The 27592-nt window shown below is 44.7% G+C and overlaps 3 long non-coding RNA genes across 9 annotated transcripts; all 3 read left to right on the forward strand.

Annotated features, from left to right (window-relative positions):
• Positions 1-32: 32 nt before the first annotated feature.
• On the forward strand, positions 33-4197 carry LOC126994343 (uncharacterized). Of its 3 annotated transcripts, none has more exons than XR_007749016.1 (4): positions 33-244; positions 1249-1356; positions 2103-2586; positions 2635-4197. It is a non-coding gene; the product is annotated as an uncharacterized LOC126994343 (long non-coding RNA). The 3 variants fall into 3 exon arrangements; XR_007749015.1 differs by having other exon boundaries at positions 2103-2447; positions 2544-4197; XR_007749014.1 differs by having other exon boundaries at positions 41-244; positions 2103-4197.
• A 12518-nt stretch (positions 4198-16715) lies between these two features.
• LOC126994344 (uncharacterized) lies at positions 16716-20605 on the forward strand. Of its 3 annotated transcripts, none has more exons than XR_007749019.1 (3): positions 16716-16853; positions 17870-17998; positions 19635-20605. It is a non-coding gene; the product is annotated as an uncharacterized LOC126994344 (long non-coding RNA). The 3 variants fall into 3 exon arrangements; XR_007749017.1 differs by lacking the exon at positions 16716-16853 and adding an exon at positions 16869-17193; XR_007749018.1 differs by lacking the exon at positions 16716-16853 and adding an exon at positions 16871-17193 and having other exon boundaries at positions 19923-20605.
• Positions 18012-19301, forward strand: LOC126994345 (uncharacterized). 3 transcript variants are annotated; one of them, XR_007749021.1, is made up of 3 exons: positions 18012-18845; positions 18891-19025; positions 19131-19301. It is a non-coding gene; the product is annotated as an uncharacterized LOC126994345 (long non-coding RNA). The 3 variants fall into 3 exon arrangements; XR_007749022.1 differs by having other exon boundaries at positions 18012-18830; positions 18916-19025; XR_007749020.1 differs by having other exon boundaries at positions 18891-19005; positions 19036-19155.
• Positions 20606-27592: the final 6987 nt, after the last annotated feature.

The raw sequence follows: 27592 nt of genomic DNA on the forward strand, positions 1-27592 counted from the left end.
TTGAAAAATAGAAAATAACGACTTAGGCGGTTTCTTTACGAAGGTGGCGAGATTGTATTAGGTTTTGCACCCTCTGTTTAGGGATGTGCACTAATTTTCGTCTCTTCTCTTACCCTCCTCCTCCCCTGGCTGGCCGGGGAACGGAGGAGGAGCACCAGGACGAGGAGGTGAAGGGAGGCGCAGGGAGAGACGACTCAAGCACGAGGAGGCAAGAGACAAGAAGCAGAGACGCAGGAACAGAAAGGTGAGCTCTATCTCTTTATCCTGGATTTTTACCATTCATATTTAATTTACTTGTGACACTTTTAACCCGGCCACTGCGATTGGCATGGATTTGGCCTTCACTGATAGCCTGGTAACATGCACTCCCAGGTCTCTCTCTGGCTCTGTGGCGGATAGTGGAGTGTTTCCCATGTGGTATTGGTGTGCTGGATATCCCTTCACTGGTAGCCTGGTAACATACACTCCCAGGTCTTTCTCTGGCTCTGTGGTGGATAGTGGAGTGTTTCCCATGTGGTATTGGTGTGCTGGATATCCCTTCACTGGTAGCCTGGTAACATACACTCCCAGGTCTTTCTCTGGCTCTGTGGTGGATAGTGGAGTGTTTCCCATGTGGTATTGGTGTGCTGGATATCCCTTCACTGGTAGCCTGGTAACATACACTCCCAGGTCTTTCTCTGGCTCTGTGGTGGATAGTGGAGTGTTTCCCATGTGGTATTGGTGTGCTGGATATCCCTTCACTGGTAGCCTGGTAACATACACTCCCAGGTCTCTCTCTGGCTCTGTGGTGGATAGTGGAGTGTTTCCCATGTGGTATTGGTGTGCTGGATATCCCTTCACTGGTAGCCCGGTAACATACACTCCCAGGCTCTTCGCTGCTACTCGGTGAAGCCACAAATTTATCCCGTCGCTGCTACTGGGTTAATGATCCTGTGGTAGCTTGACCCTTCTTCTGTGCCATGAACCTAATAAAACACTCATTAAAACATTGCTGATCTCTTTTTTAGCACTTGGATATAGTTAATGAGAGAGGTGGAAGTGTAGCTTGACCCTTCTTCTGTGCCATGAACCTAATAAAACACTCATTAGAACATCGCTGATCTCTTTTTAACATTTGGAAATAGTTAATGAGAGAGGTGGGAGCATCTCTGAACACCAACTTCTGTCTCACTCATCCTGGATAATCACAAACTCGTGTAGACTCGGAAAATGTAACCTTCATTAGACTAACAAGAGAGTTTCTTCCAGGCAGCCAGATGGTCGATGCTGTGAAGAGGAGGAAGATGACTGCAGGAGGCGGTGTGTGTGTGTTGGGGAAGGAGACGACGGCACCACCCCCACACACAGCTGGTTAAGGTACCGACAGATTTCTTTCGTTGCAATCAAAACTTTTTCATATGGATTATTATGGGTAGAGGTCTCATTGTGCTGTTGGACTTGAATTCATTTAGCGTGAAGTCTTCTGCAAGTGTAAACCTTCCTAATTCCAGACATATTTTAACCCGGTAGCAGCGACGGGCCAAATTTGTGGCTTTACCGTGTAGCAGCGACGGGCCAAATTTGTGCCATGATTTAAACCCCCCAAAATAGATGATACATAATCTGATCACAAATACTTTGATATATATATTATGAAATGGTTTGTGTGAGGGGTGATTTTTTTCTCATTTTTCTCGCTTAGAGGGACCATTAAGAAACATGATCCCCGCTGCTACTGGGTTAAGATTAACATAACATTATGGCGCCCAAGCTTGCATATATTTGACTAGGCTTTCATGGGATTCCTGTGCCTTTCCACGGGTAGCTTTAAGACCCTGGTGGCAGTTTGACCCTTTTCAGTTTGCAGAAAATGTAAACCTTTCTCTGATTAACAAATTTTGGGGCATACTTAAATAAACCATTTCAGCACTTAAGCTCACATATTTGACAAGGGATTTCTGTGTCTTTCCACAGGTAGTTTTAAGACCCTGGTGGTAGAGGTAGACGACCCTTCTTTTGTACCATGAACGTAGAAAACACATTCACTGGAACTCAGTTGATCTCCTTTTTGGTGTTTTTGAAATAGTTGATGTGGAAGCGACTGACAGTACCATTTTTTCCAGGCCTGCAAGAGAGCCTAGTCAATGAAGAGGAAAAGAAGACAAGAATAAAGAAGACAAGAAGAAAGAAGAGGCAAAACAGGAGGAGGGGATTTTTTTCTGTCTATACCTGAAGTGTGATGAATTTACTAAGGGTATATTTAAGCCTGATATAACGTACTTTAAGGTATATTTAATGGTACAAGTGTGTAGCCTACTTTTGCCTGGAGTTGGAGACGGTAAAATGCTCTCCGACTCCTTTATTGTGGTGCTGTGTGGTTTGTTTACTGTGGTGCGATGTGGTTCGTTTACTGTGGTGCGGTGTGGTTCGTTAATTAAGGTGAGGTATGGTTCGTTTATTGTAGTGCGGTATGGTTCGTTTACTGTGGTGCGGTGCGGCTCGTTAATTAAGGTGAGGTGTGGTCCATTTATTGTGGTGTGGTGTGGTTCGTTAATTAAGGTGAGGTATGGTTCGTTTACTGTGGTGCGGTGTGGCTCGTTAATTAAGGTGAGGTGTGGGTCATTTATTGTGGTGCGATGTGGTTCGTTAATTAAGGTGAGGTATGGTTCGTTTATTGTAGTGCGGTATGGTTCGTTTACTGTGGTGCGGTGTGGCTCGTTAATTAAGGTGAGGTGTGGTTCATTTATTGTGGTGCGATGTGGTGTTGCGGGCTTTAATTTCCCTACCACTGCACCAGACAAGGGTAAGGGGGAGGGGGTGGAGTCAAATTTTTTTATATCCGACTCCACACCGTGTTAGAGTGTAAGAGTATTGATGGAATATATTTAGGTGCTGGGTGATACTGTGGCGCTCTCGTCGCAGCAACCCATTCTGCTTCTGCATAATAACCCATACTGCTGCATGACGCATAGCAACTCGTGTTTTTTCCGCTGTTGCAACGACCCGTTCTGCTGCATGATGCATAGCAACCCGTGTTTTTTCCGCTGTTGCAACGACCTCTTCTGCTGCATGACGCATAGCAACTCGTGTTTTTTCCGCTGCCGCAACGACCCGTACTGCTAACGCATAATGACCTGTGCTGCTTCTGCTATTGTAACAACTCTTACTGCAATAACTTACTGCTGCTTCCATTTAAAAACGTATAAACGCATAAACCCGCTGTGTTGCCAACTTGTCAACAACCCAACTAATGAATTTTCTGATCAAAGATCAAAGAGAGGATTAGGCCTTCAGGGGACACCTCTTAAATAAAAACGCGCCTGGGACTTTTACCTCAGAGGTGGTGTGGAAAAAAAGTCCAGTCACGAAAATAAGTATCTTATACTCCATGAAAGTGTCTCAGTCTTATGAGAACACAAAGGTTGAGAGGGCTCAAACATTCTGTTGTTTCCCGCATATGCTCCCATGTTAGCAGTAAGGGTACTAAATTCTGATCTCTGTACAAAACAACCAAATAATAAGGAAAAGAAAGTTGAATAAAATGTTTACCTGCATTCTACGTCAGCAGCGTAGACGTAACAAGGGTTGAAAAAATGAGTTACTTATTACAGCCGCTGGCCAACGTTTTGACCCCAGAGTCTTTGTGTTTGTCTCGGCGTCCTCTGCGCTACACTGCACAGAATCTGGTTACTGTCCCTCATGTGTTGTGTCATTGAGGGAGTGTTTGGGTCATTTTTATGTTTTGATGCCCCTTTCATGGATCTAAATAATGACATCCACCTTAAAATAAATGTATGTGTCTGTGGTCATCCCAAAGCTGAAGGTTGGTATCTACTCCATTGTTTTTCATGTTTTCTCGGACAGTTCATATTATTAGCAAATGTTTTTACCCGTCCGCTGTGATTGGCATGGATTTCGCCTTCACTGGTAGCCTGGTAACATGTACTCCCAGATCATTCTCTGCCTCTGTGGTGGATAGTGGAGTGCTTCCCACGTGGTACTGGTGTGCTGGATATCCCCTCCCAAGGTGCAGGACTATATATTTTTCTTCACTGAATTGTAGCAGCCACTTTTTGCTCCACTCCTGTAGCTTGGTGATGTCTTCTTGTAGGAAATCCACAGTGAAGGGTTAAAGCAAGTGAGATTTACCTTCCCATGCCCAGTGTAAAGAAGGGAATCTGTAGTTGTTTGAAGGAATATTACCAGATTGATTAACTAGATGGTACATATTAGATTAGGGCAAAATATGAGAATGGGGGCAGGAGACTGGCTTCAACTAGAGGGTATAATATAGATTGACCTTGTAGTTGTTTGAAGGAATATTACTGGACTTGGGAGAGAGGGTGGAGGGAGGAGGAGAAATATTGATAACAGACGATAGTGATCCTTTATATGGTGATGGGAAGGTGATAGGTACTGGTGATGTTATAGTGATGGAGGGAGGGATGTGGCAGGTGGTTGGATGAGAGGTGAAGGGGGATGGGGAGGAAGGGGAGGTGAGGGGAAGAGGAGGAAGCGTGGGGGTGAATGGGGAGAGGGAGGGAATGGGTAAGAAGGGAGAAGGGAGGGGATGGGGGAGGAGATGAATACATAGGAAGAACAGACACCAGAAGACCTATCAGTCTATGGCGAGGGTGTCTTTACTACCGCTACTAGTAATCTACGTGTGGTTGGACAGGACAGAAAAGATGAAGGGGTGACAGGTGGAGAGGGGAGATGAGAGGGGTTGAGGGGTGCGAGGGCTGGCTGGGCTCTTCCCATTGTGTGGCCCCTCCTGACAGGCTGTGTGTGTGTGTGTGTGTGTGTGTGTGTGTGTGTGTGTGTGTGTGTGTGTGTGTGTGTGTGTGTGTGTGTGTGTGTGTTACTATTATCTATTAAATCATTGCATTTTTTTTTCAATCCATCTTATTCTTCCTTTTCTTTCTCGTTCTTTTATTTATTTATTTATATTTGGGTCAAGCCTTTGGTCACCTCATTTACTCGATCGTTCATACGGAATTAAAAAGGATTTGATCGGACACACCTGGCGACGAGAGAGAGAGAGAGAGAGATTGACAGCCTAGGAAAACACACACACACACACACACACCTTCCCGTTACCTACCCCTCTCTCTCCTTCCTTCCCTCCCCCTCCCCCTCTTCCTCCCTTTCCTCCTCTCCTTCCCTCCTTCCTCCCTAACCCCCTCCTCCTCTGAGTAAGCAATATATGACTAACGAATGATTATGGCATTGGGTAATCACCTCCTCCCCCTTCCCCCCTTTCCTCCCCTCCTTCACCTCTCCCCTTCACTTTCCTTCCCCTTCTCACACGAACCGTTCACAGCCCCTCACTTCTCCCTATACACACACACACACACACACGCACAGTACACGTAAGACTGATAGATATAACACATCCTCACGTGGGTTCAAGGGTTAGATATGAGGCGTTTAAGGGATAAGTCACTCTATTAGCTTATGTCAATCTTCGGAAATAAAAAAAGAAACAAAAAAAAGGAGCCCCGGTCAGTGCTGCCCCCTGTGAGCAAACACGCCTGGTATGCCATTCATTCAGCAGGGGACGAGGTGAGAATTCAAAGCCCAAGTCGTGTTTTTTCGCCGTGCATTCAGGCTAATTTCGGGCTATTTCTGGGCGTCCGGGGCGTGGTACATTGCTTTTCCTGTAGCCACAAGGAACGTACAGGTATAGGACAGTACGTGGAGGTGTTTCCATAGCCACAGACAGTATATAAAGCGATTATTCAACGTCTATATTGCCTACTCTCAGCCGCCAAGAAGTCCCTCCCAACGTACTCCGTGAACTCCCGTACGTGTGCTTGGGGTGTGTGTGTGGGCGTTTTGGGTGTGATACATTAGATTTCTAGCACTAATAAGGAAGCTGTAGGTATAATATTGTACGTGGAGGTCTTCTCAGCGCCATAGACAGCTCATAAAGGGGTAAATCAGCGTGTATACAGCCTCCCGTCCAGCCAGAAGCCCCGCCCAGCGCACCCTGTGAACTCCCGTGTGTTTGAGCTGTGTGTGGGCGTTTGGGCGTGATACATTAGATTTCTAGCACTAATGAGGAAGCTGTAGGTATAATATTGTACGTGGAGGTCTTCCCATCGCCATAAACAGCTCATAAAGGGTAAATCAGCGTATATACAGCCTCCCCTCCCCGCCCAGCGCACCCGTGAACTCCCGTGTGTGTGGGCGTTTGGGCGTGATACATTAGTTTTCCATCACTGTTAAGGAAGCTGCAGGTATAATATTGTACGTGGAGGTCTTCCCATCGCCATAGACAGCTCATAAAGGGTAAATCAGCGTATATACAGCCTCCCCTCCCCGCCCAGCGCACCCGTGAACTCCCGTGTGTGTGGGCGTTTGGGCGTGATACATTAGTTTTCCATCACTGTTAAGGAAGCTGCAGGTATAATATTGTACGTGGAGGTCTTCCCATCGCCATAAACAGCTCATAAAGGGTAAATCAGCGTATATACAGCCTAGCTCCCCTCCCCGCCCAGCGCACCCGTGAACTCCCGTGTGTGTGGGCGTTTGGGCGTGATACATTAGTTTTCCATCACTGTTAAGGAAGCTGCAGGTATAATATTGTACGTGGAGGTCTTCCCATCGCCATAGACAGCTCATAAAAGGATAAATCAGCGTAAATACAGCCTCCCCTCCCCGCCGCATGCCCCGCCCACCGTCTCCCCGCAGCCAGTCCAATACACTTCCAGTCAGGCCTTCCCAGTACATTGTATCACCCGGCTTCTGGCTGAACACAATCCCACTCACGTCAGTTACCGTACCCAAGCAAACACTGTGCATGAAGCCTAACTGTTGGTGTAGGTTATACGAGCGGAAAGGATTGATCTGAGCTCCTAAACGTCATTTTATTGTTGTGTCTGAAGGAGTTGTCGTATAGCTGGCATCGCCCTCCCTGGCCCGCTAGATTCAACTAAGGCCCGTTCTCCCTTTTTAGGGGGTAAATCCTTCATCATCAACTAAGGCCGCCTCTCTTTTCCTTCATTTCTTACGTTATAGGCGTGATACATTTGTTCTCCAGCAGTCGTAAGGAAGGTACAGGCATAGGACAGTAGGTGGAGGTCTTCCCATGGCCGTAGACAGCTTATAAAGTGATAAATAAACATTTATACAGCCAGATCGAATAGGCAGGGAGGGGGGTGGGGTCGCACTCTTCGGCAGGGACAATCTAAGTGTGTCATTAACAACTTAATCAAGGAAGATAGGCGTCAAGATATAGGAATGTGTGTGTAATTGGGGATTTCAATGATAGGAACATAGAGTGGGATACTTTATCCGGAGACCAAGAGGCACAGGATTTGTTAGATGTGATACAGGATAGTTTCCTTAAGCAGTTAATTAGAACACCAACGAGGGAAGAAAATATTTTGGATTTGTCGTTAACTAATAGAGAGGACATAATAAGCAACATTGAGGTTGGGGATTCATTAGGTAACAGTGATCATAAGGAAATTAGATTTAATATTAAATGGGAGGATAGAGTAAGCAGTAACAACACATTAATACCTGACTTCAGGAAGGCAGACTATGAGGGGTTAAGAAATCAGCTGCAGAAGCTTAGGGGAGTGTAGAGGCCAGTAGGAGCACAACAAACACTTTTCTCTGCAGTGCAGTTTATTTGCAGTGCAATTAAATTGAGTAACAGCAATAAGTAACAAGGGCTGCGCCAGTCGTCAGTAGCCAGTGGTCCGCTTCCCCTGATTCGCCGCCGCCGTCGTAGGCCTTCCCAACAGCGGGCACTCCGGACTCCGGCACACAGCCGACGGTGCCTCGCACAGAACCTCGCCCCGGGCGGTATGAAGGCCTTCTTTGCGGGGCCTCCTTCTGGTGTGCTTGCTGGCGGCCAACTGCCCCTCTCATAATCGGGAACAGCTTCTTCACCTCGCTTCATTCCTCAGGCCTTTCCGCTGCTAACACAGCGCGCATGACTCACATCACTTAAATGAGAAGAGGCTATTAATTACACAAACGAGCAATTCTCTCTCTCTCTCTCTCTCTCTCTCTCTCTCTCTCTCTCTCTCTCTCTCTCGTTTTAATCACCCAACAAACCATTCTCACTTCCACACATACTCCCCGTGATATATCAATCACATACTAAACACTGTCGCCGTCTTGCTATCCTGGTCGAACGTCTTAATGGTTGTTCTGCCTCCCCTTCCTCGATAACCCTCCGTTGACCCACGTCGGCATCATCTTGAACAGGGAACGCCATTATCAATTCATCGTCACTACTTTCAGAGGCGATAATATCTTGCTCTTGTCGTTGACGGCTCGAACTACGCTTCCGGAGATCCTTGACATGCCGCGGAATTTGATCCACCTCCGCAACTTGATCAGAAACAATACTGGTCACCGTGCCCTCCTTATATCGGTCGTCGCAGCGTCCTCTTGGCGGCTTCACCCATACATTATCTCCCATTTGGTAAGGATTGTGTTGTACCCTGACATTTCTTTCTATTTCAGCCTCTCCTCGCACTCTCATGGCGTAATTGTAGATTACATTTCCTGGAGCGGAAGACTGCGTACAATCATCAGAAGGCGTGATGTTGTATAGATACACTGCCTCTGCTATCGAACAGCCTTTCCTTGCCGCAATCACCTTCACAGTACGGTGGCAGCGTTCCACTATACCATTACCAGATGGGGCATAGGCTCCCCTATAGTGGACACGCACATTCCACCGCAAGGCGAACTGAGAAAACAACTTACTGCGAAAAGCTGTGTCGTTATCCGTCAGTAGCTCCTGCGGCGCCCCACGTTCAAAGAACACCGCTTCCAGGTGCTTAATGACGCAATCACTTGTCTGAAGCTGAAGCAGGTGCCAAATGGTGAAGCGTGATGGTCCACAGTCTATCAGTGAGAGATAAGACTGTCCTCTGCAGTGCGTGATGTCCATCCCGACTCTTTGCCAAATGCCAGTCACGGGCAAGTCACCAGTATGCCACTTCGCAGGCGCCGGGTCGATAGATAGGCATTCCTGACAGGTGGTAGTAATTGAGCGCACCTGTCCCCTGGTTACTGCCGGGTTGACCCTCCTCGCGAAGTAAAGAGTCCGTCTCACACCAGGATGACCTCGAGAATGGTGAACGTCTGCTACTAACTGATCAATAGCAGGGTCTGCAGCAATGGCACAAACTGACGGTGACAGATCGACTGTTGATGATGCTTTCAGCCATCGCTGGGGCACACGTGTGAGGAGTCTGCTTTGTTCTCCGCGGACGATATTCGCGTGATGGAAAGCGATAGACCGCACTCCTTGACCAGGGACACAATGATGCCAAGGCGTCTACGTATCAACATTTCGCTAGCCGCTTTCGTTTTCAGCCTTGCACGACCAGTGAGGGCATCCTCTACCCACCGACACACAGTGGTAGAGTCACTCATTAATTCCACAGTTTTCATCTGCCAAGCTAGTGCAAGGTTGAGTCCCTTGATGACTGAATCGAGTTCTGCCATATTTATATGATCCGTGCCTTCAGGGCGAAGCCAGCTAGCGTCTTCGATGATGCACCGTCCACCTCAACCGCTGCGCCTAGAGCCAGGAACTTGGATCCACCCACACTCTTGCAGTGTCTCCTTTAACATCCCACCTGCCTCGAGCTGGGTCGTCCTTCTTTACCCTAGTCAAGATCTCTGTTAGCAGCATCCGTGGTTCCTCACCAACAACGGCATCATCCCATCCTCGCGTTGAAAGATTAACCCTTCTCTTCACATAGGCAGATGCCACTCTCAACCATCCGCACACTGGAAAGTGACCAACCAATTTTCCACAGTAGGAAAACACACTTCTTCGAGTGAGCTGTTCAGGTAATTCGCTTATCCTGCCATCACGACCCCAAGCCAGTGAGTGATGCTCCCCAAACCTTCAAGCCCAACACTCTTGCTCCTTCAGCCACACGCTCGGGGTTTTGGCAGCCAGTCCATATTGTTCAAGATGTTCTAAAACACGGTTGGCAGCAACGATGTCTTCGTTTACTATGATGTCGTCAATGTAGGCCGACGTTCCCCGCCTCACATCAGGATCTTGTGATAACACGCTGTTGAGCACTGCTTTCATCACTAATGGAGCAACATTCAGGCCGAATCCCAGACGAGTAAGGCAATACCTGCGGCCTTTATACATCACAGTCTGATATGGCCAGAGAGATTCGTGAATGTGTATTTGTAGGTAGGCCTTCTTTAGATCTACAATAGACACGTTTGTTCCTTTCCTTCGCCATTCCCGTATTTTGTCTGCACAGACATCCGCATCCGCTGTAAAGGTGTCTATGTAGGAATTCAGCTCCCTGAAATCGAGTACGGGCCTCACCTTCCCTTTGTTGTGTTGTATAACAACCATCAAAGGGATGAGTCCTTTGCTGGACCGTGATTTCTTTCGACTAATGGCACAATCCATTTGTCTTCTATCCACTTATCGATTTCTTCTTCATACTGTGCTCTCACTCCGCGGGGGACTCCGTATGCCTCCATCTGGTTTTTCAGAAGGCCTGGCTCTTTACCGTTTGACCACTTCCATGCCGCTGTCCAGGAGCGACTTGCTGTGTCGTAAGATGCAGTGAAGTCTCGTTCCTCTATCACTTTACCAACCGCTGCGGCACACATTTGTATTTGCTGTCCCAAACCGCACTTCACGTCCATTGATGAAAACACCACCGAGTGCAGTAATGCCGTTCATTCCTAGTATAAACGTGAATCCTAGTGGTTTGACACTAACAACAATCACTTCAACCTCGGCAACAGCACCGTTACCCAATTGGATTCTTACAAAACATGTGCCCTCACACTGCTGTTCCTTCCACTAATATTCAGGATGGACACTGCCTCTTTCTTCCAATTCTTACAGCAGGAGACATGAGCCACGCATCGAGAGCAGCCAGTATCAACCAATACGCTGTGCTTGTCCCCGTTCAATGTCACTACTGTAGTTGGTAGCGCCTCTTTCACTAATCTTTCTGAGGAGAGACTGGCGCTGACGCCTCCCCTCCACTCGCGTTTCCCGAGCACGCTGATGAAACATGGCCCCAAACACCACAACGATAGCACCGCACACGGCGTCTCTGAGAAAGTCCTCTGTTGGTGCCTGCTTCCCCACGACGAGCCAAGCAGTTCCTGGCAAAGTGGTTCACGCCGTCGCAGATGTAACATCGTTGATTGGAGGCGCTGATCTGTTTACCGTCTCCTTGGGCGGCAAGACATGCTTCCTGAATACCAGAAGTCCCATCATCTCGTATGACAGCCCTCGCTCGAGTTAGGAGCTGTCCAATGTCCAGTGCCTCCATTCGTGATCCAGCTCTAAGTAACTGCCGAACACTCTCTGGAAGGCCAGAAACAAATGCACAAGCCAGGCCCTTCTCAGACATCCCGCCAAACAGAGAAGACAGGCGCCGCAGCTCAGCTAGAAAGACGTCAGGACTTTCACCTGGTGTCAATTTTCGGCTGACGAACTGTTCATAGGCTGCATAGGGGTCCGCGGCAAATGCGGCCAGAAGTGCTTCCCTTATCTTCTCTTTCTTCTTCTTTTCCTAATTGAAGATAAACAGCAAATGCACCCCCAGAAAGGCGAAGAGGGATCACACTGGCCACATCATCAATTTTCCGTAACTTGCAGACGAGTTCTAGTTTTTCTATCCATTCCACCACAGACGCAGTGCCACTGCCGTCATACTGTGGTATCAATTTCAGGTCGAGGGAGTGCTCAGACATAATGCCTAGATAGCTTGTAGAGGCCAGTAGGAGCACAACAAACACTTTTCTCTGCAGTGCAGTTTATTTGCAGTGCAATTAAATTGAGTAACAGCAATAAGTAACAAGGGCTGCGCCAGTCGTCAGTAGCCAGTGGTCCGCTTCCCCTGATTCGCCGCCGCCGTCGTAGGCCTTCCCAACAGCGGGCACTCCGGACTCCGGCACACAGCCGACGGTGCCTCGCACAGAACCTCGCCCCGGGCGGTATGAAGGCCTTCTTTGCGGGGCCTCCTTCTGGTGTGCTTGCTGGCGGCCAACTGCCCCTCTCATAATCGGGAACAGCTTCTTCACCTCGCTTCATTCCTCAGGCCTTTCCGCTGCTAACACAGCGCGCATGACTCACATCACTTAAATGAGAAGAGACTATTAATTACACAAACGAGCAATTCTCTCTCTCTCTCTCTCTCTCTCTCTCTCTCTCTCTCTCTCTCTCTCTCTCTCTCTCTCTCTCTCTCTCACTCTCGTTTTAATCACCCAACAAACCATTCTCACTTCCACACACATACAGGGAGTGAGATCAGAAGTAGGTCAGGACCCAGAGCAGGGAGGGGCGGTAATCTCTGGTGAGGTCACTAGTCAGGTCAGTAGCTTGAAGGGTGAGTACAATAGTCTGGTCAGGGAGATTAAATTAGGACAGAAACAGTTTATACCTCACAGGGAAGTCAGGTCAACAGGTAATTACCCGCGATGGATGACAGACAGGCTAAAAACTGAAATAGGAAGGAAAAGAGGACTATATGTTTCATCCTGGGTGTGATCCACGGGGTGTCTGAGGGATGGACTCTTCGTGCTTTCAATGGGAAGAAGTGTTGGTAGGCTGTGGTGATGGTGGCGGTGTAGCGTTTCCACTTGTCATGGACATCTTCCACGGTGAGAACCTCAGTCCAGCGGTGGTGCGTGATCCACTGTCCGAAAGAACGGGTGGCTGAATCCGTTGCCGGCCTGTAGGTCTTGGTGATGGGTGGAGCCTTGCTGGAAATGGTGGGTGCAGGTGTCCACAGGACTGAGAGGTGTGTGCTCCGTCCCATGGGGGGGAGGGGCTTAGGGGGGAGGTAGAGGTGCGTCAGGTCAGTGAGGATTAGATCTAAGGTGTTTGGGCCGTGTGTGGGGAAATTAACCACCTGTGTGAGGTTTAGTTGTTCTTCTATGTCACTAGTTTTAAGCTGATTGAAGTCACCACAAACCATTACATTTGCTGACGGAAAAAATGTGCGCTGTTGGTCCGTGTTTTCTATGATGTGGTCGATTAGCGTGGAGGCGGAGGCAGCACAATGATGATACACAAGGCTGATGAGCATCGAGGCAACGTTGCGGGGGTGGGAGGGGGGGGACAGCCTCACCCAGAGGGTTTCGACACCCTCAGGGGGCTCCACCGGAAGGAGGGTGGTGTGCAGATGGGAGCGGCAGTAAAGCACTAACCCCCCGTACCTCGCTTGCCTGTCCTGAGGCGATGAAATAGTTGGTAGTCGGTGATGCTGCAAACTTCTGGAATTATCTGCCATGCTTCTGTTATCGCCACAACGTCGGCACTGGTGGTCAAGAAACTAAACTCTTCCGAAACCAGCAGACCAAATACAAACACTTCGAGGTGCCGCGCCAGTGGTATGTTGGTGGTATGTATGTGGTGGTCACGTTGGAGAGGAGCACGGTGGGTAGGTCATACCACTGGCGCGGCACCTCGAAGTGTTTGTATTCCTTGGTCTGCTGGGTATGTTGTGAGGCACACGTTTGTCTTTTCTCGCACTGCGGTTTCGGAAGAGTTTAGTTTCTTGATCATTTTCACTGGCGGGTAGGCAGAGGCACGTCGCAGGCGGTATAAGTCCGTTGCACTGTATCGTAGTGCTGGAGGGCACATTGCACTTAGCACCGATAACGAGAAGAGTAGTAAGATCATGTCCTTCCCGTGTGAGGTCGGAACACTACTACTACTACTACTACTACTACTACTAATCTATCCGTTACTTGCGTTGTGAGAGGTATGTTTTCTCGTATTCTCTTATAAAGCAATCCATTGGCCACGGCCCCTCCATTAATTGTGGCCGACAACCAACTTTATTTAGTTAATTTTGCAAATAGCGTTATAGAACTTAAAGCTAACCGAGCCTCTGGGTTGATACCATTACACGTGACCACTTCCATCGCAGGGCAATGACATAAGCGATATTTTCTTATATAAACTGAACCCTTTTGCCCTGGTAGGTACAGGTGCTGTTGGCCAGGTCGATGCTTCTGTGCTATTGATTGTTTGATTGATAGTTTATTGTTGCAGGTAAACAACAAGGGAGAAGGGAGGAACATGCCATCCCAACCCCCAGGCAGGACAGAGTGTGATTATACAACTATTAATACATGTGTAGGTAGCACCATGAAATTAAAAAGATACAATGGTAGGAAGGAAAGCACAACAAGGGAGGGGGCAGTACCTCCCCCTGGACAATAAGAAAATAAAATGTGGGGACGGAGAACATTGCCCAAGCACTAGATGGGAATGAATACAGAGATAGAGTAAATACTAGTCCTTAAAGTAAAATACCGCAGAGATCACAGCCTTGTATAGCACGGCAGTAGTTCAGGCTGCCACACACGGCATCACCACCTTGGTGCAAACTGAGGGTGTTCCTTGAGGATAGCAGGGAGGACATCATGGTTCAGGAGCCAACAAATCGACTCTTTTCCTTTCCTTTTCTTTCCTTATTGTTCTCAGCAAGTCTTGCAGGTTGGTTTTCTGCTCGCCTTCTAGATGTTTAGAAATATCCTCATCCACCCAATTTCTTGAGAAGGCACTCGTATCCTCAGAAATCCTCTACGGGGAGTATTAATGGCGATACGATTTATTTTCTGTCGCTAAATCTAAGACGCTGCCATTCAGTGTTTCCTAAACAATTCTTACCCTCTTGGCACTGGAAAGAAAGGTAATTTTACGAGCAATCTTTTGGTATCCTTAAGAAGGCTCTACGTGCGGCACAGACGGAGATATAAGCAGGTAAAGATTTCACCCCCCTCCTCGGCAACTCTACGGGGCTAAACTACCACATTTCCCCCGCGAGGCCTTAACACGAAAAAGTTAAAAAATTGAAAAATCGTTATTCCTTCTTCCAGTTTGATGAGAGAGGTTGATGTACGTGAAGAAAAAAATACTAAAATTTCTGGTGCTATCAGAATTGCGATAGGCCTAAAACTGACGGAGTTATGAACGGTTTTGTGAGAGCCTTCGAAAACTTTCTAAGCCTCTAACTCTTGAATCAATGCGTGTTGCAATATGCCCGATTAGCAACTGATAGAAAAAATTCCGACGAACACGCTGGTGCTTTCAGAATTACGCTACCACTAATGGGTATAGAGATATATTGATTTGAAATTTCGCACTTTTTCGACATTTGTGGCAACGTCACTAGCTAGTTTATTATCAATCCTTTCTTCTTCGTCGAAATATAATAAAAGTCTTATATTTTGACAAGAAATGCAACGCTGGTCTGCTACATGCTATATTCTGAGAAATGGTCGTAACCCTCAATTTTATCCTCTCGTTTTTTCTCGTGTTCGTTGCACTCATCTGGTGTAGAATTTGACGCTGAACATTTTGATGCTTATTAGAATCCGATCGGCAGAGTATTAACGGAGCTATGAACGATTTTGTGTTTCCACCGTTATGAAACTCTCCGGTGTTTACGGCCAGAATTTCACCTCCTCTAAAACCATCTTTTTTCAAATATGCAAGTTTCGTTATTCTTGCCTGCAGCTTGATCAGAGAGGTTCATAGACGTGAAGAAAACAATATTAGAATTTCTGGTGCTATCAGAATTGCGCTAAGCCTAAAACTGACGGAGATATCCACGATTTAAAAAAACGTGCTGAAACTTTGAAGGCCTATAACTCTTTTAATACTGTAAAGTTTTGTATGCCCAATTGTCGCCTGGGAGAACCAGTTACGGGAAACACGCTGGTGCCTTCAGAATGACGCTACGACCAATAGTTATGGAGTTAGTATGATCTGTTTTTCGCGTTTTTTTTTAACTTTGATCCAACGTTCATCGTTTAATATCTATTTTTTCTCATTCGTCAATAGATAATGAAAGTTTTAGAATTTAACGATGAATACAACGCTGGTCTCGAATCTTCGCTACGACCTTTAGTTTTGGAGACAACACGTCATTTCTTTAACCACCTGTCACGCCTTCACTAGTGAAGATACGTTTATGGAAATAAGTATCACGAGTTGAACCGACATGAGCTATAATTTGACGTTTTTAAATTTAACTTTGAACGTGTTTGGTTCTTTTTTTTTATTTCTTGATATTTCTTGATGAGCAACTGATACAAGGTGTAGAGTTTACCGGAGAACACGATAGCGCTGTCAGAATCAAGATAGCTTTTTTCGTTATTGAGCTATACCGGTCCAAAGGTCGGTCTTAACGGTTTTCGCCTGCGCCTCTTGCTGTGTCCATGTTTTCCTCGTGTTTGTGGAGCTCCCCGGGTGTAGTATTTGACGCTGAACATTTTGGTCTTTACTAGAATCCGATCGGTTGAGTATTAACGGAGTAATCAACGATTTTGTGTTTAGGGGGGGGGGAGTGGTCGGGTGGTATCACCGGGGTGGTGATAGGGGTCTTGGGCAGGGGGGGGTTGTCTATAGGGTGGCCCGGGGGAGGGGGTGTAGGGGGCGGAGGGGGAGGGTGAACGATGTTTTTTATTTTTCGTTTAGTTTAAAAATGTTTCGTGCTGTGAATTCATATGTGTATAGTTTTTATAATGTATCGTGTATTTTCTTTTTTATATTGGTGGCGTGTTTTACCATATTTGAAGGGGCGCTGTAGACTTTTCTTACGTTACTGAGCCTAAAAATAAATAATATGTTGTCTGACGTTCCTAAAATTGGTGAATAAGCTTTAATATTGTCGATAGAGGTTTGTTTTGATCAAACCCTTACGGAATGATATACTCTTTTAAGTTTTTCATTTCGACTTGGTGATCTAAAATGGCGGCAGTCCAGTCCTGCTTATATATCGTTCTCGCCATATAACACCTTCTCCACTGCCTTCTCCACCTCCTGCTCCACCTCAACATTCTCCACAGCCTTCCCCATGACCTGCACGGCCTACTAAACGAAGGTACCAGCTCGTCGTTGCCCAACACGCGTTAATATTAAGCCATTAGACGGAAGATATTGTGGGCCATGGTGCCAAGTTGTGATTTTCAAGGGTGGTTTAAGCGCCAAGTGTCTACGTGAGTGCCACAAAGGGTATGGCCGTAGTATTCAAGGGCCATGGACCACCGAGGGGCCATTAGAGGGAAGATACTGTGTGCCATGGTGCCAAGTGTACGAGGGTGCCACAGAGAGTTAGGTAGACGCCCCTGCCATGGCCTTACTCAACCAGGGCCATGGACCACCGGAGGGCCATTGGAGGGGAGAAATAATGGTCCATAGTGCCATATTTTGTGATGTTCAAGGTTAGTATCAGTGCCATGGTGTCTGGGTAGGCCTATATAAAGGTGCCATGGTCGAGCGATGCCACGTACAGCCTGGGCCATAGTAAACAAGGCCCATGGACCAGAGGATGGCCATAGTGTGTGTGTGTGTGTGTGTTTTGAGGATATTGTGTAAGTATTTTAAGCCTGTGTGTGTGTGTGTGTGTGTGTGTGTGTGTGTGTGTGTGTGTGTGTGTGTGTCCTGGTAAAACTATAGAATCACACCCGGAAGCGCCTCTTTCCATGTACGTTTTTGTGTGTGTGTGTGTGTGTGTGTGTGTGTGTGTCCTGGTAAAACTATAGAATCACACCCGATTTCATGTGCTGTGTGTGTTTGTGTGTGTGTGTGTTTTGTGGTCGTGTGTGTTTTTTTGTGTGTGTGTGTGTGTGTGTGTTTTGAGGAGATTGTGTAAATATTTTAAGGCTGTGTGTGTGTGTGTGTGTGTGTGTGTGTGTGTTTTGAGAAGATTGTGTAAATATTTTAAGGCTGTGTGTGTGTGTGTGTGTGTGTGTGTGTGTGTGTGTGCTGGAGTTTAGTGGTGGTGTGGTGGGTAACACACATTGGGGTGTTATGCTATAATAGATTGCTACGCTAAATTCAGTGTGGAATGTATTGTTATTATTATTATTATTATTATTATTATTATTATTATTGCAGGAGTAGCTGTGAATGGCCTCAATGAAGAATGCGAGAAGTCTGAACATGAGATACAGGAGGAGGAGGAGGAGGAGGGCCTGATACGACAAGAATGTGGCTTCACCTACAGGGGATGCATTTGAGATTAAGGTAGGCCTATGTGTGTATTTACCTTGTTGTATATACCTCGTTGTGAAATACTGGAAAAGAGATGTACTAGGTTCGTGCTGTCCCGTCTCCATAACGCTTAGTAGGCCTATGTGTGTGTGTGTGTGTGTGTGTGTTTAAGGTTAGATTAAGTTAGGCAAAGCTAGGTTAGGCAAGGTTAGATTAGGTTAGCCAAGGTTAGATTAGGTGAGGTAAGGTTAGTTTAGGTTAGGCATGGTTAATCAGCCCTCCAGCAGGTACTCGTAATGTGTTAAAAAGCTTTGTGAGACTGTACAGGGCAACGCTTACTGGTCTGAACATGCGTTGTTCATGAGAGACTAGTGTTTGTAAACTAAAGCGCCAGCTTTTGACGATGGGACACCAAATAACACAACACCGGGTGCCTTCAATACCATGGCATGCTCGCAAACGAATGTGGAATATCAAATTTGAGGCAGTGAATAATCATTTTTTGGGCAAAGTTAAATGATTTTTCTCTTTGATATATTGATTTTTTGAGTCTAACATAAAAAAATAACCTAGTGTTTTAATGTTGATGATCTAAGTATGAAATCTCTTCACCGAAGATATTTCATACCCCGAAGTTTTTTCATACAACACCGGGCACCACGTGTAGGGAGACGTTTTTTTCTGAGAGGCGGAAAAAAGTAGCGATTATTGCTAGTTTGGTTACAAAAGTAACGAAGATACTGATATATATTTAATTAAGTAACGGATGGCCGATAACCCAATTTTATTATCAGCGATAAAGTATCGCGATAACTTACCGCGATAACGCCCAGCTATGAGATTATGTTAGGTAAGGTTAGATTAGGTTAGGGAAGGTTAGGTAAGGTTAGATTAGGTTAGGGAAGGTTAGGTAAGGTTAGATTAGGTAAGGTTAGATTAGGTTAGGGAAGGTTAGGTAAGGTTAGATTAGGTTAGGGAAGGTTAGGTAAGGTTAGATTAGGTTAGGGAAGGTTAGGTAAGGTTAGATTAGGTTAGGGAAGGTTAGGTAAGGTTAGATTAGGTTAGGTAAGGTTAGGTAAGGTTAGATTAGGTTAGGGAAGGTTAGGTAAGGTTAGATTAGGTTAGGGAAGGTTAGGTAAGGTTAGATTAGGTTAGGGAAGGTTAGGTTAGGGAAGGTTAGGTAAGGTTAGATTAGGTTAGGGAAGGTTAGGTAAGGTTAGATTAGGTTAGGGAAGGTTAGATTAGGTTAGGGAAGGTTAGGTAAGGTGAGTTAAGGAAAACCGAGGTTTGACGGTATTTTTATTTTATTTTATTTTCTCTTTTTTTGTGTGTGTTTCTCTTTCTCTCTCTCTCTCTCTCTCTCTCTCTCTCTCTCTCTCTCTCTCTCTCTCTCTCTCTCTCTCTCTCTCTCTCTCTCTCTCTCTCTCTCTCTCTCTCTCTCTCTCTGTAATTACCTTTCTGTCTACCTATTTCTGGTTTTATTTTATTTTCTCTCTCTCTCTCTCTCTCTCTCTCTCTCTCTCTCTCTCTCTCTCTCTCTCTCTCTCTCTCTCTCTCTCTCTCTCTCTCTCTCTCTCTCTTTCCTTCCATACCAAAACCATTCTTCTTACTATTATTATTATTATTATTATTATTATTATTATTATTATTATTATTATTATTATTGCAGGAGTAGCCGTGAATGGCCTCAATGAAGAACATGAGACACAAGAAAAGATAGGAGGAGGAGGAGGAATACATAGGAAGAACAGACACCAGAAGACCTATCGGTCTATGGCGAGGGTGTCTGTTTAAGCAGGAGAGAAGGAGGAGGGCCTGATACAACATGAAAGCCTTCCCAAATGTGTGTGTGTGTGTGTGTGTGTGTGTGTGTGTGTGTGTGTGTGTGTGTGTGTGTGTGTGTGTGTGTGCTTGCAGGGAGATGAACCTTTATCTGACTAATGAGACTTTCTTTCAGGTCTGTGCAGAGGTGGGGGAGGAAGACTGCAGGAGGCTGTAGAGGGGTGGATTGGGTGAAGGGGGACTTGACAACACTACCATGCAAGCTGGGCTAAGGTAATGTATGATTGGTTTTGTTACGCTCAAAGGGAAGGGCGATCCCAGATACGTCGCGGAGGCGCTGTTTTGGCCTGGCCGTAGTGAGTTTCTTTATGTGCACCATTTAATTCTGCATGTTTTCGTATATAATACATGATGATTATGTTGAGTTTATGGCTGAAAACTTGTTATATTCAATAGCGACATTTGAAATTTGGCGCGCACGGTGATCTCGGATACGGTCCGGGGCGCTGTTTTGGCCCGGCCGTAGTGAAGGGGTTAAGTGTATCTATGAAGGCTAATTATCTATAAGTATTTAAGTGTAAGGTTCTGTGGGGTAACTAATCTAAGTGTAATGGTGCATTCTGTGGGAATTACTTAAGTGTAATCTATGAAGGCTACATCTATAAGTATATAAGTGTGTAAGGTCCTGTGGGGTAACTAATCTAAGGTTATGTGCAACTACTGGTTCTGGTGCTGTGGGTAACTCCTACAAACCCTTTCTACTATGGCTATTAATTAACAAAAACCTCTTACTTTCAGCTTGTGCACTGGGTTAAAAAATAGTTAATGTTAGAGTTGGAAGTGTCTGACAGTCCCATCTCTTTCTTACAGGCCAAACACTGCAGAGGAGGAAGAGAAGAAGGAGGAAGAAGAAGAAGAAGGAGGAGGAGGAGGAGGAGGAGGAGGAAGAAGAAGGAGGAGGAGGAGGAGGCAACTTATAAATACAGGCAGAAGTATATGTGCCAAGGAAAATATATAAATGAATTGTATTATGTAAAGTATTGAATTTAAAATATATCTACTAATAATTTCTATGCATGTTTACAGGGTTACATATTTAAGCTGTAATATAATTTACATGTATTTAAATGGGGTTTTAAGTATAAGGTGTTTGGTATTGCTATACTTATAAAATCTTCGGTTTTGGGGTATATAATTCTAAGTAAGTGTTTCCCTACGTTATTTAAGTAAGTGTGTAAGGTATTAAGTTATATATTAAAGTGTGTACCGGGTTCTCTAATAAGTGTGTAGTGATTGGAATCATTTAAGTGTAATGTATAAAGGTTACATATATATATATATAAGTATTTAAGTGGGAGCAGCAAGTAGTGGGCTTTATTTTTCTACACTTTTTTGCCCTTGAAAAAAAAATACTGTGAAATCTTTAAGTGTACTGTATGAAGCCTATACATTTATAAGTATGTGTAACGTCCTGTGGGGGCTAACTAATGTAAGGGTGATTTCATAAGTGTTACCGTAGTGGTGTGACTTAATCAGCAACCTCTACTGCAATTAGTCTGAGTACAATTACTGGTTCTGGTACTCTGAGTATTAACAAAACCTTTTAATTTCAGTTACCAAGGACAACCTCTGCTGCTCCGGGTATCAACTCCTGCACTCCTGGGACTGGTGTAACATCTGCATGCCCTCGTAATAACTCACTCTGCTTCTGCTATTCGTAACACCTCGCTCTGCGTCTGCTGTCGTAACGAAGCTTCTGTGTACTAACTCCTGCTCGCTTAACCCGCATGGATTTTGTATAACGCCTCGTGTAGTTTTCGTGTGATGGTTCTCTTTCCTCTTCCTTCATAACTAATCGCACGGCTTTGCATAAAAACTCCGGCAACTTACGGCTTAAATTTCGCATGAGAACTACTGCTTACGTATGACAATTCTCTCTGTCTTTCCTAACGACTCATGGATTTTGCATAACCCCATTCCATTTCCGCTGTCATGCTAACCCATACTAATGCTGGCTGGAGTATCCTAACCCATAGTCTAAGCTGCCGGCCAGAGCTTCAGGTGACCCCTAACTTGAAGCCTGTCGGATCAGCGTCTAGCGAGGGAGGTTCCGTCAGGTTCCGTTCCCCCCTAGAGATGTCTCCACCTTAAAAAAATAGTTTGACATCATTTGAGAGCAGCAGTACAGGCCAGGTATCAGAGAGGGGTTCAGGCCTATATGGGGGCACCTCCGTTAGGCTTGTACCTCAAAAAATAAAAGATTAAAAATTAAAAAAAAGACTATGTGTGTCCAAGTCATGTGAGAATCCTGACTATGGAGGGAGATTATCCTCAAGCACGTACGGTTATATATATGTGTGTATCTTTTACCCACCCATGCGTGCAGTACGGTTGAACAGAAGAACGTAAGAACGTGGTGGTGGTGGTGGTGGTGGTAGGGATCATGTTTCTTAACGGTCCCTCTAAGCGAGAAAAATGAGAAAAAATCATCACTCACACAAACCATTTCATAATACATATCCAAGCATTTGTCATCAGATTATGTATCATCTATTTTGGGGGGTTTATATCATGGCACAAATTTGGCCCGTCGCCGCTACATGGTAAAGCCACAAATTTGGCCCGTCGCTGCTACACGGTAAAGCCACAAATTTGGCCCGTCGCTGCTACTGTGTTAAAAAGCATTACCAAGCACATCAGATGCCCGGGAAACATACTATACTATATGAAAACCTTACCAAGCACATGCAACCTCTACCATGCCTTACCTCTCATAAAATAATCTACCAATTAATATATTTGCCTACTCTAACAGTCTACATTTTCAGGACTTGTATTTATGTATTAATTTTTATTGTGTTATTTTAGTGTTGATTTGTATGTCTGTTGTTGATTGTATAATTCCAAGGCTGAAAAGGTCCGTAATTGGGTTCTCAAGGGTGTTTATTTAGGTTGATGGTACAGAGGAAGGGTCACATCTCCAACCGGGTCATAAAAGCACCCCTGCCTGTATATAACACCTCTGAAAGCCTTGTCAAATATGTGTTTTTTAGGTTGATGGCACAGAGGAAGGGTCACATTTCCACAGATCATAAAAGCATCTCGGAAAATGCCCAAACCTCCACTGAAAGCCTTGTCAAATATGTTTTATTTTTTTTACGTCATGGCCTATTGCGCCGGTAGGCTTCTTCCCGGTGGATCCTGATGGTCGGCCCAAGGCTTCTTCCCAGTGGGGCCTGATGGTCGGCCCAGCCCGTTCTGGCGCAGGCAAGTGTTTATAGTGGTGCCATCTTGCATTGGCTCATGCTGCCCTCCCGGAGCTCATCTTTAATCCTAGAATCTAGAGTCCGGGTTGATAGGTGGTCTTCTGGACAGCCTGTGGGTAGTTTTAACCCGGTAGCAGCGAGGATCATGTTTCTTAATGGTCCCTCTAAGTGAGAAAAATGGGAAAAAATCATCACTCACACAAACCATTTCATAATAATATATATCAGCATTTGTGATAATTTTATGTATCATCTATTTTGGGGGGTTTAAATCATGGCACAAATTTGGCTCATCGCTGCTACACGTGAAAGCCACAAATTTGGCCCCTCGCTGCTACCGGGTTAAGCCACTTGGCATCCATTGGTCTGGGTAAGTTATATTTTATTGGTGAACATTGTAAAGTAAGTGTTTTTTCCTTCATAGCCGGAGAACAGATGCTGCCACTCAGCCACTCAGCCCTTGGAAACTGCAAATAGCTTAAATTCATGTGAGGATCTAACCTAACTCCCAGCTTCACTCAGCCCTTGGAAACTGCAAATAGCTTAAATTCATGTGAGGATCTAACCTAACTCCCAGCTTCACTCAGCCCTTGGAAACTGCAAATAGCTTAAATTCATGTGAGGATCTAACCTAACTCCCAGCTTCACTCAGCCCTTGGAAACTGCAAATAGCTTAAATTCATGTGAGGATCTAACCTAACTCCCAGCTTAACTCAGCCCTTGGAAACTGCAAATAGCTTAAATTCATGTGAGGATCTAACCTAACTCCCAGCTTCACTCAGCCCTTGGAAACTGGAAATAGCTTAAATTCATGCAAGGATCTAACCTAACTCCCAGCTCAACTCAGCCCATGGAAACCGGAAATAGCTTAAATTCATGTGAGGATCTAACCTAACTCCCAGCATAACTCAGCCCTTGGAAACTGGAAATAGCTTAAATTCATGCGAGGATCTAACCTAACTCCCAGCTCAACTCAGCCCTTGGAAACTGGAAATAGCTTAAATTCATGCAAGGATCTAACCTAACTCCCAGCTTAACTCAGCCCTTGGAAACTGGAAATAGCTTAAATTCATGCGAGGATCTAACCTAACTCCCAGCTTAACTCAGCCCTTGGAAACTGGAAATAGCTTAAATTCATGCGAGGATCTAACCTAACTCCCAGCTAACTCAGCCCTTGGAAACTGGAAATAGCTTAACTTGTGAGGTTCTGTCTACATATATCTATATTAATTTCATCTATAGCTTATCTTGGTCATATTCTGCTTAGATGCTTATTACTGACTTAATAACAGTGAGTCTATTCTTATGTGAGGAGAACTGTGTGTAGAAAGGGATTGAGTGAGGGAGTCTAGCCATCTGCAAAGGACTTGTATTCAGAATTTGCTATATATTTAACACTTGAAAGCTTATAATTAGTACCGGCAAAAATTCAAGGGGCTAAACCATCACATTGAAAGAGGGAGGGTTGACCTAGGAGAATGAATTAGCTCCCCAGCCACCCACAAACTATTTATATAGAGGGAATTTGACTGTTTGGAAAAGTCCCGTGCTGTCAGAATTTACTATGTATTTACTGTTGAAAGCTCAGACTTGTTTATAATCCAAGTTCCTGAGCATATCAATGAACAAGGATTGACCGAGAAGAATTAATTATGTCCCCAAACAGTATATACTAGGATCAATTAGTGATTAATTACCCAACACAGCACTCAGATATATTAATACTGACTATGTATCCAAGTTCCAAGGCATCAGATTGAGTGAGGATTGGCATACAGAAATTAATTACACCCCCAAAGGAAGAATTTTAATTGCTAAATCCAGTTGGTATAGAAAGAGAGAGGATCGAGGTTAGGCTGAATATGGAATGACTATGTAGGCCTACACAGAGTCACAAAAGTAGCCTATAAGTATTGCAAGTAATTTATAAGAACAGTTCATAAGGAAGAATTTTAATGTCTAAATCCAGTTGGTATAGAGAGAGAGAGGATTGAGGTTAGGTTGAGTATTATGGAATGTAGGCCTACACAGTCACAAAAGTAGCCTATAAGTATTGCAAGTAATTTATAAGTGGGGAAGGATTGGTCAACAACCTCATGGCCCAGAATCAGTCAGCATGTGTTAGTTTCCCATCTGAGCTCAGCATATGGGGGTTTATTAAGTCAGTAATGTTAATTCTCACTCAGCATAGCCAGTGTATCAATGCTGACTATTTTGAACTCAGGATGGTCAAAATGACAGCATTAAAGATTCAATGATGTCAGGCTGTACTCAGCATGACCGATTTTTTCATACCAATTCTATGCTATAAATATAATATGCTGACTTTGTTAATCTGAGTTTAGCAAGGATTTGATCAGCATGGCTTAATTAACATACAAGTTACAGCATGGCCATTTTTTATGCTCAATTTATATCAGCTCAGCATAAACGTTTTTGAGTGCTGTACGTGACCTTCCTTTAAGTCAGCATGCATTAATTGTCTGAAGCCAGTATCCATGGCCTCGTCCAACTCAGCATATGTTGTTAAATAGGAAGATTTTTGTAGCGATATGCTTCAGCTCGATCAGCATGTTATCAGCATATGTATGGCCTCTATTTTCAGAGCTCAGCCTAGGCTTGATTGTTATAGATGTCTTGTGGCTCTCAGCATTCAGCATGGCTCAGCTAGACTCGATGAAGAAAAGTGATATATGAAGTCAGCATTTTAAAGTCAGCATCTCTCTCTCTTCCCGTATTTAGGGGGTAAATCTTACGAACGATCTTCCCATCACGGCTTAATTCGATATCAGCCCTTAATTGGTGTTACCGTTAAGTATAGCATTAAATATTATGCATGCAGGGGGCGAGAAAGGTGGAAAAAGAGTAAAATATGACAAGGTGGAAGCATTATTATGGCAAGCGGGCGGTGTTGCCATTCTGAAAAAAAAAACGTTATTTTTTCGTAAGTCTATAAGATTATTTCAGCTATCCCTCGTGTCTTGGTATGCTAGGTCACAGGCCAAGTCATGCAATAAACATGTTCTGTACGAGTGTGGTGACTCCGGAAACAATATATCATTAGTGTGCCGAGGTGACCGATCAGCTGATTAAAACAGCTGATTGGGTACGCGGAGGTTTAAACATTACGTCATAGCTTTCGGATAGGTTTTAATTTACAGATTTACACAGAAAATCAGACCCCATGGTCCAGACTAAGTGGCCTGTCCTTAAACTAAGTGATTCAACATTAATCCGATGGCTCCATAACGTTGCATTTCAACTCTAGTTAATATATTGAGTTGAAGGAAGTGACGGCCGAGCTTGTTTTTAAAGGAAATCAATCGTGTGACCACTGAAGGAAGGCAGGGAGCTTATTCCATTCTCGCACTACAACGTTGATGAAGAAAAATTTGGTTCAGTCTGAATTTACTTGTCTACATTTGAGCTTTACGCCTTAATTTGTTCCTCGTACGCAAAGTGTCATCGATCATTAACAATATTGATCTGTCTACATTCGTGAAACATATGGAGCCAAGCTCAGCAAATTCAGCATGGCCCAGAATTTCTTTAAGTCGGCATGGTCTGAAGTCAGCATGGCCTAGCTGGCTCGATCCCTCAACTCAGCATGTCGGTACAGGAAGCTTTTTTGTAGCGATATGCTTAATTCAACTCAGCCTATGACCTTTTCTGAGCTCAGCATACTACTACTACTACTACTACTACTACTACTACTACTACTACTACTACTACTACTACTACTACTACTACTACTACTACTACTATTACTACTACTACTACTACTACTACTACTACTACTACTACTACTACTACTACTACTACTACTACTACTACTACTACTACTACTACTACTACTACTACTACTATTACTACTACTACTACTACTACTACTACTACTACTACTACTACTATTACTAGGGGTTTAATTATGAACAAGTCAGCAATGCTCACTCAGGATGGCCCCTAGCTGTTTCTCAATGCTGATCCTATTTTGAACTCAGCATGCATTAAAAAGTTACTGATTTCAGTCTGTATAACCACTCTGAGCTCAGCATGGTGGTCTATATATGACAGCATGATCGTTTTCTTGATATGCTGAGTTCGGAGTTCAACATGGATTTAAGTTAAGATTAGCATATGAGTCAGCATGGCCATAAGTTTAAATCAGCTTGCATAAGATCGAGTCAGCATGGCTATCTCTTTCAATGCTGACTTTTTATAGGCTCACCATAGGAATTATACAAGTGAACAATGCCGTCATTGAACTCAACTTACTGCATATATTGTGACCTTTATTTCAAGTCAGCATGCATCATGAAGTCAGCATGTGACCGTAAGTTTAAATCAGCTTGATAGCATAAGATATAGCATTTCAGCATATATCCTTCAACTTAATATCAACTAGAGTAGAAATGCAACGTTTTGGAGCCTTCTGATTAATGTAAAATCACTTAGGTTTAAGGACAGACCACCAAGTCTGGACCATGGGGTCTGTGTGGTCTGATTTTCTATGTAAATCTATGTAAAGGTTGGAACAATTAGTTTTGAGGTACAACAATGAGTTTTCCTGTTCCAACGT

Source organism: Eriocheir sinensis, unplaced genomic scaffold (genome assembly GCF_024679095.1).
Source record: "Eriocheir sinensis breed Jianghai 21 unplaced genomic scaffold, ASM2467909v1 Scaffold779, whole genome shotgun sequence".
NCBI lineage: Eukaryota > Metazoa > Arthropoda > Malacostraca > Decapoda > Varunidae > Eriocheir > Eriocheir sinensis.